The sequence below is a fragment of the Diabrotica undecimpunctata genome, chromosome 7 (genome assembly GCF_040954645.1).
Source record: "Diabrotica undecimpunctata isolate CICGRU chromosome 7, icDiaUnde3, whole genome shotgun sequence".
NCBI classification, from domain to species: Eukaryota; Metazoa; Arthropoda; class Insecta; order Coleoptera; family Chrysomelidae; genus Diabrotica; species Diabrotica undecimpunctata.
Genome location: NC_092809.1, coordinates 121,704,652 through 121,717,879, shown reverse-complemented (window position 1 = coordinate 121,717,879; position 13,228 = coordinate 121,704,652). Strand labels below are relative to the sequence as shown.

The 13,228-nt window shown below is 34.2% G+C and overlaps 1 protein-coding gene across 5 annotated transcripts in view; it reads left to right on the top strand.

The window, feature by feature from the left end:
* Positions 1 to 13,228, top strand: part of RhoGEF64C (Rho guanine nucleotide exchange factor at 64C) — a 534,285-nt gene that overhangs the window by 482,737 nt on the left and 38,320 nt on the right. The window contains exon 1 of one of the 5 annotated variants that reach the window (XM_072538094.1): positions 5,499 to 5,575. The exons of the other annotated variants lie outside the window; for them this stretch is intronic. The gene's annotated coding sequence lies outside the window, so the exon portion shown is untranslated. Of the gene's footprint in view, positions 1 to 5,498; positions 5,576 to 13,228 lie in introns of those variants that run through there. 5 annotated transcript variants of the gene reach the window in all.

Here is a 13,228-nt window from a genome sequence, read left to right as displayed (position 1 = left end):
TTGTTTTTCCAGTTGGTAATCTTCAGTGTCCTCGGATCTTGTTCCAATTGTTCCATGTATCTAAGTTTGGGTCTTCCCTTTGATCTTCTCCCTACTGGTGTTTGCCTCATTATATGTTTTAGTGTTTCAGTCTCCAACATCCGTTCAACAGAGCCCATCCAGCGCAGACGTCCGATCTTTATGGATGTTATGACCTCGGGTTCATTGTATGCTGTGTATAGTTCACAAATTATATCTTTTGCGCCATATGTCATTTTCTTTCACCCCCTTATATATGTGTCTAAGGATTTTTCGTTCAAACGTACCTAATAGGTTTTCATCGCTTTTCGACAGTGTCCATGTCTCTGATCCATATACAAGGACCGGTTTTATCAGGGTCTTGTATATTTTGCATTTGGTTTTTCTTGTGATGTTATTAGATCTTAGATGTTTAATTAGTCCATTTTATGTTTTATTAGCGATATGTATTCTTCTCTTAATTTATTTACTGACATTGTTATCTGCGGTAACTAGTGAACCTAGATATGTAAAATTTTTCACGCTTTTGATGTTATAGTCTCCTATTGTCAGATTCTGTAGGTTTCTTTGGCCTATCGATTTGCTGGCCTTCATGTATTTGGTTTTTATTTCGTTAATGTTTAGGCCAGTGTTTTGTGCCGCTCTTTCTATCGCATTAAATGCTTCTATCATCTCTGTTTCGCTTCTAGCTATGATATCAACATCATCTGCAAATGCCAATATTTGTACACTTTTTGTTATTATTGTCCTTCTGGTATTGACTGTTGATTCTCTAATTATTTTCTCTAATGTGATGTTGAATAGAATACAGGATAGGGCATCTCCCTGTCGTAGGCCCGTTTTCACATGGATTGTATTTGTTATTGCGTTTTGAATTCGAATTTTGCTTTGTACTTTAAGTGTTTCTTTCACTATATCAATGAGTTGAGTTGGAATATTAAACTCTTTTAGTGCATGAATCAGAAATTCTCGATGGATGCTATCATAGGCACTCTCAAAATCAATGAAAAGGTGATGTGTGTCTATATTAAATTTACTAGTCTTTTCCAAAATTTGCCTCAAGACAAAGATCTGATCTATTGTGGACTTCTGCCTGCAGAAACCACATTGATATCTCCCAACTATTTGTTCTGCATATGGTCTCAATTGGTCATACACAATATTTGACAGTATTTTATATGCCACAGTTAGTAGCGTTATTGCTCGGTAGTTTTTACATTGAAGCTGATCTCCCTTTTTATGTAGTGGGATAATAACTCCGGTATTCCAGTCTTGTGGCAGTTGTTTATTATTCCATAATATGTTCATTGTTATTTCGTGTATCGCATTTAATAGGGAGTCTCCGCCTTCCTTTATTAATTCTGCTGTAATGTGTCTAATCCAGGTGACTTGTTGTTTTTCATTCTGGTAACTGCTTCTTGTATTTCAGCTACTGAAGGGGGTTGTTTCTCTGGTATCCGTTTGATCCAGTATAATTCCATCATATAGTGGATCTTCGTTTTTTTTTCAAACTTTTCTTTGAAGAAGTCCATCTTTGTAGTATTTCACTCCTCAACTGTTGAGTTACTATATCTCCTTCTTTGTCTCTGCACATCATTGTCCTTGGTTTAAATTCTTTTCTACTTTTGTTAAGTTTTTGGTAGAATTTTCTGTTTTCTGATGGTTTATTTAGTTCTTCCATTTCTTGAAGTTCTTTTTCTATGAGTTCTCTTTTCTTTCTGCGATGTATTTTCTTCTCTTTCCTCCTTAGCATTCTATAATCTTCCTCTGCCTTTCGTGTTCTATGTCGTTGTTGTAGTCGACACTCTTCATCGAACCACTGTCCTTCAGTTGATTTGAGCTTTTTTTGTAGACCCAGGGTTTCTTTGGCCGCGTCTTGTATGATGTTTTTACACGCTTCCCATTCTCTGTTTATATCCTTGTGCTTTTGTATGTTTTCTAGCCTTCCTTTTATATATTCTTTGTATTTTGCCTTTTTGCTGTCGTCTGCTAAGTTTTTTATTTCATATTTTTTATTTTGGATCCCTTTTATTTTTTAATGTTTGAGATTCTGGCTCTTATTCTACTTTCCACTAGGTAGTGATCCAAGTCTGCATTTGTTCCTCGTCTGCTGCATACGTTTGTTACGTCTAAGTGATGTTTAGAGTCAATAATAACATGATCGATCATGTTTACTGTAACCCCATCTGAAGATCTCCACGTTCCCTTATGAATGATTTTTCGTTGGAAGCATGTGCTGGCAATGACCATGTTAAGAGAAGTTGCTAGATTTATTAGCCTGATGCCGTTGTCATTGGATACCTCATGAAGGCTGTGCGTACCTATAGTTGGTAGGTATTGTTGCTATTTTCCAATTTTTGCGTTGAGATCACCATAAATAATTTTGATGTCATTCTTTGGGCATGAATGGTATGCAGCTTCTAGTTCTCCATAGAATTTTTCTTTGGCATCGTCTTTCTTTTCCCCTGTAGGGGCATGCACATTTAAGATGCTATAATCAAAAAATGTTCCCCTTAGTCTCAGGATATACATTCTAGAGTTTATAGCGCGAAAGTCTCTTACGAGGTGTTTAACCTTTTTATTTACAATAAAGCCAGTACCTAGTGCGTGGTCTTTAGCGTTGCAACTATAGAATATAATGTGGTTTTTTTTGTCAATGGTGCCACTCCCGGCCCATCTCATTTCTTGCAGAGCTGTTATATCTATGTCATATCTATTCAGTTCACCGAGCAGATTTTGGAGGGCTCCCGATCTGAATAGGGATTGGATGTTCCATGTCGCGATTCTTAAATCATTTACCTTTTTTTCGCGCAGTCGTCGTCGTTTGATTAGTCCGGTTTTCTTTCCTTAAACATTCGTACTATTTCACTTCATTATTACAACTATTTCACTTACCGACACAAAAAGCGCGAACCCACATACTTGTTGATAACATTACCTAATTTTTTTTTGTTTGGCAATGTGAGTTCATTTTTAAGGAGTAAAAAGAAAAAATATAAAAGTAAATATAAAAGTCCTACTTGACCAGTTTCGGCTTTACAAATTCAGCTCATCCTCAGGTATAACATTAAGTAGTTATTTAACTAGTAAATAACCAATATCGGTTAAGTATTAACTTATTAGGCAAGAGTAGGACAGACAAGAAATTCTTTTAACAAACTGAAAAAAGTACTCTGCAGCAGGGACATTTCAATTCAAAGATAAGACTTCTGAGATGCTACGTGTTCTTCGTATTATTTTATCGATTGGAGGCTTGGACATTAAAGAAAGATGTTTCGGACAGATTAGAAGCCTTCGAGTTATGGGCCTACAGAAGGATATTAAGAATAAGTTGGGTGGATAGAGTCACGAATAACGAGGTGTTAAGAAGAATGGGAAAAGATAAAGAGGTTTTAAATACAATTAAAGTCAGAAAACTGCAATATCTGGGACATGTCATGAGGGGCGAGCGTTATAACTTACTGCAATCAATAATACAAGGGTAGAAGTCGTCGCGGAAGAAGACGCATCCCCTGGTTAAACGATTTGAGAGCTTGGTTTAACTGCACTTCTGCTGACTTTTTTAGAGCAGTTGTATCGAAAGTGCTAATTGCCATGATGGTTGCCAACCTTCTTAGAGGAAATGGCAGATAAAGAAGAAGAAGGAACCAAATATCGTAAAATATATTGAGATAGGACGTCTGAGGTGGATAGGGTATAAGGAAATATATATATATATATATATATATATATATAGGGATAGGGGATAAGGAAAAGCGCTCCTTGATAGACCCATTGGTCAGAGAAGAAGAGAAAGACCCAGAACAAAGTTCTTTGATAACATCGATAAAGACATGAGAAATATGGGAATACTTGCGTGGCAGAGGAAAGCAATGGATGGGGACGACTGGAGAGAAATTTTTGAGGTGGCTACAAAGTTGAGGATCAGGAAGTGTCCTTCTTTAATAAAGTGTTTTATTTAATTAAATATTATTTTTGTAATTATTCGTTAAACCTAAATAAAATAGCTATAAATTGCAACTCCTGCGTGTTATTCCAAAAATGTTAATTTTTATTTTTTTTTTTTAAATTGCTAGTCGATCTCGTGACTACCTGTAGATACCAATCTTGAAACCTACATTGACGAGAAAATTACATCTAAAAATACACACATCTTAATTGTTTGTTAAACGTTTCGTGCAACCACTCGTTACTGACGTTCTCCTAAAATAACAGGTTAGTGAATCTTTAATCACACACCATCACCTTTTCAAATATACCATCTACCTATTGGTTATCCGTTGCACATAGATTTTAAAGCTGACAAATTTCTAACAACCTTCCAACCTATACCAACGTATAATTTTATCGAAAAGCATCATGCTATGGGTAAGTGTGTCATCGCATTGGAGAGATTCCGGCCCGAGGGCCATTTTCAAGTCTAAATGAAGAAGCTGCACCTGATCGACAAGCGAAAGTGAATCGTTTGGCCAGAAGCGGTTCTTTTACGTTACCCTTAAATGTCAAGAGATTTAACTATAACGATTTTACTTTCATTAGTTCAGACGGATAATATGTGGCTGCATCTTAAATAAATATAAAAAGATTTATACTTCGTTTTCTTTTAGTGCGTCCATGTCAATTAAAATTGGCAAAAACTAGCGAAAAGCTTTTTTTTAATCTGAATTTCTTATGAATATTAAGTTGGTTTCGTCTATAATAATCTTCAAACAATTCACCTTATACCTACCAGGATGATGTTTGCCATTTTTTTATAAAAAAACAAACGAAGAGTTGCTACCCCTCGTTTCTTAGTTTTCTTAAAGAAAATAATGTGGTCATAAATAAAGAAAATAATGTGGTCGTTATTTGTAAGCAATGTAATTAAATTCATAAAAAAAGTCATTTGAAATCGAATCTTATTTGACTATCTGAAGAACTATCTAAAGATAATTTATTTACTTGAATTACTTCTAGTACAGTCAATTTGAAATCAAAAAAACTGTAAAATGCACTGGGTGGTGCATTAGTACGAGGAAGTCCAATTACTCATTTGTAGAGAAGAGATACCAAGAGTTACAAAAAAAAAAGAATTTGGGTAAAACGTAAATACGTATCTAAAAATATTTTCAAATATACAGGGCCACCCATATTGACGAGGTGGAAGAAACGAAGAAACGTATCCTTTTAAAACACCTTGTATAATTGTAAAGATATATAAAATATGTATATATATATATATATATATATATATATATATATGTTTATATATATATATACATATTTATATATATATATTATATATACAGTCCCTGGTCAATTTATTAGACTCACCATAAAAATTTCAGTTTTTTTGATTACAATTGCACTGAAAGTATGTTCACTTGGATACTAAGGCGTTGAATGAGTTGCATAACTATTGCCTACATAGTTAAGTAGAAAATGATGTAAATTTTTTTAGAATTGTCAAAAATTTACAGGGGGCAGTAGAATGTGCTCAAAGTGTGGAGTAACTAATTGTTTTACATTTTCTACTTAAAACAAAGATTTGCGGTCAGTTTATTTAAAATTTCCAGTAGTAAGTATTCTGTTTCTTGTCATTAAGTGAATTTTTAAAAGCTATATCTCTCCATTATTTAAAAACCACGACGTCTATTGAAGGTGACCCAGGTTGTTGTTCAATATAACGTTTGGAGAACTGGAAGAATGGTGGTAGAATTATCTTCTTCATGTGATTGATTGACACTAAACAAGTTCCTTAATACAAATTACTTCCTTTAAGTTATTTTATTGATGATATCAATAAGATTGAGATTGCGCATTCTTCACTTTCTGCGCATTGTAAAATTTCGGACAGTAATTTACGTCTGCATCGTCTTTTCAAGCTTTCAATCATCCCTTGATCCATCGGTTGCACCAAGCTTGTCACATTAGAAGAAAGAAAGATAATTTTTATGTCATCTGCCTCACATTTTAGGTTTCCAGGATGAGTTTATCCAGAAGTAGGACTGCTTTAGTGGGAAGATTTACGCTCTTAAGATGGCGCGTTACTCTCGGAACAAATTCACGTTCAAACCATTCTTTGAATAGATCAACGCTCATCCATGCTGATTTTTGTGATCTGTAGAATACGGGGCGGGACGATGGATGTAAATTTTTAAATGCACGCGGTTTAGCGGACTTACAAACAACGAAAAGGAATTTTGTGTGTTCCTGCTGCATTTTAACAAACAGCAACTGTAATGCGCTCTTTATTCTTTTTAAATCCAGAAGCCGATTTTTCATGAAATAATGTTTTCTTTGGAAGCATTTTAAAACTGACACCTATCTCATCCATGTTATATACTTGTTCGAGTTTTAATTTTTCCATTTTTATAATTTCTACAAACTTTGAGGTAAAACCAGTTGCACCTGAAGCGTCCGAGGACAGTTTTTCTCCACTTACGTGTGCATAATTAACTCCGTGACGTGCCTTCCAGCGAGTCAGCCAACCTTCACTTGCAATAAATTCGCCTAAGTCCATAATTTTGCTGTGTATGCATAAAGCCTTTTCCCTTAGAATCGGGCCGCTAATAGATGTGCCCCTTCGCCGTTCTTGAAGGAACCACAACCAAAGAGCTTCATCTACTATCTCGAATTTCGTTTTTTTTAGTGCATCTAGTTTTTAGATCACTGTACTTTTATCCACATTCAACTTTGAACAAATTTTCTTTACCGATTCACCTTTGTCGATCCGTTTAAGCACACTTGAGACGTTTTTCCATCCTCACAACCACACGTTTACGCTTCTCACTCATTTTCGCATAAGACGAATTCACCTCAAGCGCAGCATTATGATCGTCTTGATGATCATCTCGTACGCAAAACAATAGTAAGGTGGAGTGGCCGGTTAATTCAACGGCCGCTTAATGCGGGACCGGTTAAGAGGGAGTCTGCTGTAACAACAAAAAAAATATGACATCTATATGTCAAAAATTTAGATTATATACCAGAGTGTATATTGTCAAATGGACCGAAAAATAGGTTTGTATAGCATATCATACATTGCCATATTATGAAGGACAAGTAATATGAATAGGAACTATCAAAATTTAATCAAAAATATTTATTTATTATTGTGAACATCCATAAAAACATTCCTGTTATGCACTAAACATAGTCTAATATTACACTTGTTACAAAATATGGCAACAGTGTTCATTATCTTATCAGATTCAAGTGGGCAACCCCGTAGTCTGTCTTTCCTAACAGTCCCCAAAGAAAGTATTCCAAATTTACTTCGAAGATATGTAATAAGTTCTTAACTTGTAAAATAATTATCGAAATAAACCGTCGATTAAGGTTTATTTTGGATTGTTGAATATAGTGCTAAAACACATTTTGCCCTAAATCTCATAATATTTTCCTCATCTGTAAAACGATGGTTTCTAAAGGTATCGTTTACTCCATTGGGAAAGAAATAAAATACTATCCCTGATACGCCACAACGAACAAGTATTTTGAAACCCCATTTTTTGGTTTGTTCTTCACATATTGTCTTCTCGAGCCTGCCTTTTCCCCCTTGTATGGGACCATCATTCCATGCACTGAACATCTAGACTCTTTAATTTTGAAACAGTGTCTTTGTACACGATCTAAAATAGGCCTTATTTTAACCCTTCAGCGCGCAAAACTAGTTTTTTCAGTGTTTTCAAAAAATAACGATATGTACGAGTTATACACAAAAATTAGTATATTGCCATGTTTAAAAAAAATTTTAAGTTTGAACTTTGAGATGGAGGGGGTGGTCAATTTTTCGACCAGCGCACGTCAAGGAAAATAATAATTTTTTCAAAATAAGAACAAAAAGTTATGAACAAAAGTATTTATTTCTTAAAAAGTCAGTATATCAAACATTTTTTTATGTTTCATGAAACGGTGCAAAGCATTCTAAACAGAGAGCCACTTTACATCTACGGCAAACCATTTGACTTCTTTTCGCTTTCTTTGCGGTGTTACAATATGCACAACGTCGACATGTTCCTTTTACTGGCAAGTATTTCCCAAATTTGTTTTTCTAATATTAGTTTCTATGGAGACGCCTCTTCCTCCAGGTTTTTTAATTGCTGTCGCAGCTGGGCCGCTTCTTTTTCGACTGTTATAGTTTGCAATTAGCTCATCAGCGAAAATTTTTTCGAAATTTTAAGTGTAAGATAGGTTTTTCTTTTGCAGGAACTGACCCTTTATATAAAATATAAGAATTCAGAATGCAACAATCAACTAAATAATAGAATAGTTTTACCCACATTTTTGTGATTTCCAAGAAATTGAATATGTAGAGTGATATACAGACTCCTCCCATATATAAATTATATTCAGTAATAGCCTCTGGACCGCTGGCTTCTGCTCGATGTCCTATTTTGTTTGTTCTTTTCACTTTAGTTATGATTCCTGGATTATGAATAGAATTTATTACGTTTACTAATTTTTCCCTCTATATCTCCACTTCACTACCGATAGTCCCCCTGATTGCGCAAAATCTATATCCCCTATCTTCATCATCTTGTCTGTTCTCGGTATTGTTTTTGGATAATATTTTCTATCAACTCTGAAAGTTCCGCAACCAAAAGTGTTCATCTCTAATAAACCTTTCAATAAATCTAATGAGGAAAAATAGTTGTCAAAATAAACACAGTATCCCTTATACCAGTGAGGCTCACTTAGTTGTAAAACAACCCTCTCTCCCAAACGAGGCTCTGGAATTGTACCTTGTTTTGCTTGATAAATCTGAAATGAATGCATATATCCAGTCTTGAAACAAGCAAGCATACTTTTATTCCCCGTTTGATTGGTTTTTTTGCCATATATTGTTTTAGTGTTGTTCTGCCCTTGAAAGCAACCATGCTTTCATCGACAGCTATATGTCGGTAAGGCGTAAATAACCTTTTAAAATTTTTGTTTATTTTTATATTATTAGAAAAAATATATTCGCATCAATGTTTCACAACGGTACCAAAATTCATCAATTCATCTGAACAAATTTAACTAAATTTTCTCAGCGTCAAGAGCACTAGATAAAGGAAATTAAAACATGACATCAGACAACCTTTAGGAACTGTTTGGCATTAATAATTACACAAAAATCATTTTGAAATTTAGAAAAAAAAAATCAAATGTATAAAACACTGTTATAAAATAAAGTGAGGTTATTTTTACTATTTCGTCGAATTCTAGAACAAATTGTATAAAAAAGTAATAAAATATTCGGAACATTATAATTAAATATTTATTTAGGTATACTTGCCTTTTTTCACGTATAAACAATTTTTTTTTTTTTTTGATAATAACTGGGAGCAACAATCACGATCCACCAAAACAACAAATAATAGATAACTGCAGACGTTCAGAGGCAGATTTTCGACCACTTGAAGCAAGCGAGGTAGGAGTATACACTATAAAGCGCACCAGACTGAACTACTAGTTAATATTTTACCTGAACACGTTGCCGGCAAGCGCCTCGACTATATTTGGTTTATTTTTAAACTACGAAATTAATCCTACACGGAGAAAAAATAAGTGGTTAAAAAATCAACCAGTGGCCGCTAAAGGGTAAAAATATCTGTCATTATTTAACTCATCATTGTTGACAAAATGTAGGCTGCGTCTTATTGCTTGACACCTCTTTAGTGACATTACATTTGCAATAAGTTCATATTGCGTCTCTTGAGACCAATTGTCTGTGTACGCCAGCATGTCAACAATGCCCAATAAAATTTCGATTGCTGAGAAATCGTGCTTCTCATCTATACTTATGTCTACACATCTGGGAAATGTTTGTGTCGAATACAGGTTAGTGTGTACTACTGCTAATTTAACAATATGTGGACTAAAAAAAGTTTTAAAATATTGCAAAGGTGTTTTTATATTTTGGGGTTTTGTAAAATCATTACTTTATTCTGTTGTTACCTTATGTTTAAAATCATCAGTCGTCCAGTTAAATGAAGGCTCATCTTTTTCCCCTTCCGTTTTATTAAAGAACTTGCTTGTTTTTGGACTACTGGACAAAAGCTAGTTGCTAGTCTTCGTTTACTGACATAACAGATAATATTTCTACAGCTTCTTCTTTATCTTCTTTAGAAGTTATATTTTCTTCAACATCATCTGTGTCTTCTGTGAATTATTTTAAAAAATTACGAGATAATACCTCTTGTTCGTCATCATTACTACTTTCTGGGTCGCTTTAAGCACCAACTGAAGGCAAAAGAGCCATTATTGTATCAATTCTCCTTTTTTAAATGAAAAAAAAATCTCTACAATTCAACAAGGTGGTTAATTTTTGCTACGAAATTACTGAAAAAACGTAATTATAATTTAAACCACCTCGTATAACACTGCTACACCTTGTATTAAAAAAAATGGGAACATCCAGTCCAAAAATGTAAAAATATACAGGATTTTCAATTCAAAAAGATATAAGTATGTTCCACTATATATTTGAAAATATTTTTAAAATATGGTGAAATCTGTGCTGCAATTTTTACCTAAATAATTGTTTTTTTGTTAAATCTCATACGACAAATGAGTACTTTGGCTTCCTCGCACTCATCCCACACCCTGTATACGATGGTATTTACCAATTTTTTCTTATTGTTCCATATAATTGGTTTACTTACTTTATTGTAGCGAATGAGTTATATTATAAATTTCTGGTAAGGCATCTGCCCCTTTTCTTCAGATATTAGTTATATCCTTGAACGAATTTTCTTAAAAACGATCTTTTGATCATTACCAGGTTCCTGTATGAGTAGAATTTGTTAAGCAGATGTGTTTCAGTTAATTTCAACTAGAAGAGGTTATTAATATTATGGGTGTCGAATTTTATAGCCGCGAAATTACAGAAATGAATTTCTCGCTAATATCACCAAACGAATTGATGTTTTTAAAAGTACGAGTAATTGACGTATTTAAAGTTGTTTTACATCCAATAATATCCTCAAAAATGTTTATGTTTCCTGTTAAAATATACATAACAACCATATTTACAAATAAACATAACCTTAAACAACGGATGTTACAAAAAAATAAATAATTATCTCTTGCATTTCATTTCGTTAAAACATTATAATTCAGATATATTTGCATAGCACTTAATCATTTCTCAAGGTTCAATATTTCCTGTTGTTCTCATTGGAATTGGATGAACTTACATTTTTATCCAATAAGACTAAACTGAATAACGTGTACTTAATAATTGAACCATACTCTATAAACCGCTTCAACAGCAAAAGCTGTATTTTTCTTTTGTTCAATCCCCTTTCTTTATAGAGTATTTAATTAGTCTTTTTATCTAAGCTTTTCATGATTTTCTGCATTTTTGATTTATTTCTTTCTTTTTTCAGCCCATTACCTTAATTTGATACCGGTAATTAGTACTTAGTCGTCCTCCCTGATTAGCCCTTTGTTCTCGGCTTTACAATGGAAATTGTTATACATAGCATGCATAGCTCCATTGACCTTTCATAACTTTAAGTTTCGCTATTAGCCCGTTCTTAACGTCCAAGTTTCGCAGCCGTATATCACGATTGGTAGTATACACTGATCGAATGCTTTTTTCTTCAGATGTAGTGACATCTTGGATTTGAAAATAACTATATTTTTACCAAAAGATGCCCAAGTAAGTTTATGTGTGTATATTTATGTGTTAATTGTCCCAGGTATATATATATTCGTCTACTGTCATTAAGTACAGTGTTATTTATTATTATGTCCATGACATCCACTAGCTCGTTGAAATGGTTTTTGTTGTCAAATTCATTCTTATGCGAACTTCATCGCTAGCTGCATTTAGATGGCTTATAACTTCTTGCAGTTCTGCAAAATAATTAGCAATCACAACAATGTCGTTTACAAATCTTAGATGACTGAGTTATTCTCCATCTGAGTTATACTCCAAAGTCCTGAGGCCTTTGCTCTGTCAGTTCCTTTTGATGAATATATTTTCTAGCGTTGCAGTGAAGAGCTTGGGCGATATTGCGTCTCCTTGTAGGATGTCTCTGGTAGTGAGAAATTGTGAAGTGTTTTCCGAAATTTTTACCTTAGCTTTTACTTGTCTGTTCTCTTCTTCATGTGCCGAGCTCGATTATCGAGCGTTGGCTATCAAATTGGCTATAGTAATTTTGTTGACGGCAGCTCGGAAAAGAGATGCAGAGGATCTGTTAAACTAATCTCTCAGGTTTCTAAGCCATGACGTTCTTCTTCGACCTGGCCCTCTTCTTCTGTCTACCTTGCCTTGTATTATTGAATGGAGTATATTATATCTCTCTGGGTGGCGCATAACATGGCCAAAATATTCAAGTTTGCGATTTTTAACTGTTTTGACGACTTTCGTAACTTTTCCCATCCGATGCAAAACAACTTCGTTACGAACTCTATCCACCCAACTTATTCGTAGGATTCTCCGATACACCCAGATTCCAAAGGCTTCCAGTTTCTTGAGAAGTGTATCCGTCAAAGTCCAACCTTCGACACCATACAAAAGAGTAGAGAACACATAATATCTCACTAATCTAATTTTTAGACATTAAGTAATATTGTTTCCACATAACAGTTTGTTCATCTTAAAGAATGCAGCTCTGGCCTTTTCGATCCTTATTCTAATTTCTTTGCTCATGTCCCAGTTCTCATTTAGATTACAACCAAGGTAAGTGATACTGTTAGTTCTTTCCAGTTGTTCACCATAAGCTGTTACCACTTCCGGTTGTATTGGCGTTTTACTGATGACCATCACCTTTGTCTTTGCGGTGTTTAGCTTAAGGCCATATTCATCACACGTTGTAAAAATCCTATTAATTAGATGTTGAAGTTCTTCGTAATTGCTTGCAATTAACACTGTGTCATCCACATATCTCAAATTATTAATATTGACGTCATTCATTTTTATACCACATTGAACATTATCCACTGCTTTATTGAAAACGAACTCAGAATAGATGTTAAATAGTAGCGGGGGCAAAATGCAGCCCTGCCTTACTCCTCTGTGTATTTGAAGCTCTTCAGAAGTGTCCTGGCTAATCCTGATGTTTGCACGTTGATGCCAGTAAAGATTTTTAATAATGCGTAGGTCTTTATCATCAATACCTACCTGCTAAAGAATGGCTATTATTTCAGTATGTTTTACTCGATCAAAGGTCTTCTCAAAGTCAATAAAGCACATATAAACTGGATGTCCGACATCTCTGCATCTCTGTACCAT